Raw genomic sequence first — 2700 nt, 5'->3', positions numbered from 1 at the left:
GTTTCTCTTGTTAATAATAATTTCTCTCTTTCACTCTCTCTCTCTCTTATTCTCTCTCAAGTTTTTAATTGAATTATTAACTGAAATTTTTCTGTAGCTGGCCTTTTGTGGCCCCACGTTGGGCGCCAATTTGTAACGTTAAGTCTTTTCTGCCCCTCGTCGAGCGCTAATTTGTAACGCTAAATGTTGTTACTTTCGGATGAGGACTTACCGTTGACACTTTGGCGCGATTCTCTACTTATCCGCAATATTAAACTACAACAAAATAATTAAGTTGGGCGCCAGACGCGTAGCGTCGATTCTCAAAGAATAATATAAATCAATAAAATTAACACAAGACCGTGCAAAAGGGATAAATAGAGAACCCGTTGTATGGCTGGCTAGGCACAGGTACGATCGCGTACATCCCGGTAGAGTGGCGGAGTTCAAGGCAGCTAGCAGTAATTCCAGAATTAAAGAAAATAACCAAATAAAGAATAAACTCCAGTTAAAAGGAAAATGAATAAGTCAATCGATCATGTATTGTCGAAAAGGTTACATAGGTGAGACAGGCAAATGAGATGGTATCGATAGCGGTAGTTGATAAAATAAATTGTCGTTGTTCATAAAAAATTATCGGTAGAATAGCAGTAAACGGTAGCTTTAACACGAGAGACGGTAGTTAACAGAGAAAAATAGACGTAGGCCGAGAGATGCGATATAATGCAAGAGTTGACTTAAAACTACACGTCACTGGGCGACGTGATCTTACCCAAGTTGCAAATGACACTACGAAAATTATTATTCTGTTAATTAGAACGAGAGAATTTTACTGCGATCGGTAGAAAACAACGTAACGGTAGTTCGATAGATGATACGTCAAATTTACCATAAATTATAACCAAGATGAGAGATTGACATTTAGTAACAATTTACCAAGTCGGCAGACGATCGACTAGGTAGCCTTCGGTAGAATTATTCATACGGTAGATTCGATAATTACAATCGTTACATAATTGAGGAATTAAATAGTGAATTCCTAAACATAACTTTTGAGAGAATATCAAAATACAAAGTTATGAGAGTGAGAGAATTTCGGAGAGTTTACAAAATAAAGAAATATACGAAAATACACCGCAATACAAAAGAATAGTTTACAGAACTTAATTTAACAAAATACGGGGAAATAAATAACAGGCAAAAATAATATAAAATGGTCAATAGTAACAAAGAAAAATGCGGTAATATCTAAGGGTGATTCTACGCTCGCTTGTACTCCGTAGAACTCGATATACGATACAATAGGCACAAAAATAAATAAAAATATAATAAGCAATAACAGAAATAAAATATAAAGCACACTACTATTACAAAGAGAGTATGGAATAAAATATGAAGCCAATAGGGCTCAAAATAAGATAGAGACTACAGAAGCAAGATAATAGAGATTCACAAATAATCAGAAAAGTCATAGATACAAGAGATAATTATTTGGCAGTTACGAGGTCGCTCAGATACGAAATTAATGAATTACTGAAATCATGCAGTCACACGGAAGTCGTGGACCATGATTCACACAAAATGGCATCACACGATGCAATCAAGAAACAATAAATATAATATTAATGACCGGAATCATGCAGCCACACGGCGGCTTACAGCAACTTTAACCGTGGACCATGATTCACGCAAAATCGATAAATATTACGAGAAAGAATAGAAATTGTGAGCAACTTCGTACCAGTACAATTCAAAGGCAAAAGCCTTACCTTAACGGTCGATCTCAGGCACACAAACTGAGTCTAATTTAAATTATACTTCACAAAAGCAAACTGATAAGGAAAGGAAAAAGGATGCAAAGAGTTTAGAAGGAAAAACGATAGCGGTAGAATAAACGATAGGTCGGTAGCAAAAGAAGGAAAAAGTGTCGGCAGCTTAAATCGGTAGTAATGGTCGGGAGAATAATCGAAAACGAAGCTGTTCCTCAACAGGTCGAGCGTAGAATAGCAGGTCGTAGTTCAGCTCGCCGATCTCGCGGTTGTCGTGAGGTGATTCTTCTTCTTTGATTGGTCGCTTGACCCCCACCGCAAATAGGCCATCCCCCTGTGGCGAATATCGGTTACTGCGTGGTCGTACGTTTTCCAAAAATTACCGCTAGATGTTGTGCAATGTGCTGCTCGCGATTTCGTCGTTGACACCAACTCGTACGGTTTCATAGTCGCTCCAGTTTGCAGTCCAGGCTGCCTATCCTCGGGGACTTCTTCGACAGAGGCACACACAGGGTGCCTCTCGGTCAAAGTTAGCGGGTGGAGAGTGACGCCTCATTGTTCACCTCCACCGGCTTTTGTACAGGCAGTAGCTAGCTGCCTGTACCTGAGGTCGTGCAGTCAGACGGTTGGCCAAACCGTGGACCACGACCCACACAATCGGTCCTCGTCGATAGGAAGGCGGCTAGTTCCTCTTTGAAGAACGATGCCCCCGGCCGCCGGGAGGATTTTTATCTCCCTGTTCACCGGCAGTCGAGGCGATACGGAAGGTTCGGATGGATGCTACCCCAGGTGTATATAAAGGTGCACCAAGGTAGCCAGTGTAGTCTGGTGAGACCGTCAGTAGGCGAAGTCGTCGAGAGCTGCAAACGGTAGATAGTGGTCCCTTGTTGATCGGGATCGTGGTCGTCCAAGTATCTTGTTAGCTTGCGCCGAAGCGCGAAATAAAGAATTT

The sequence above is a fragment of the Neodiprion lecontei genome, chromosome 2 (genome assembly GCF_021901455.1).
Source record: "Neodiprion lecontei isolate iyNeoLeco1 chromosome 2, iyNeoLeco1.1, whole genome shotgun sequence".
Classification (NCBI taxonomy): domain Eukaryota; kingdom Metazoa; phylum Arthropoda; class Insecta; order Hymenoptera; family Diprionidae; genus Neodiprion; species Neodiprion lecontei.
The sequence above is the reverse complement of the archived record's forward strand: the minus strand, read 5'-3'. Positions refer to the sequence as shown.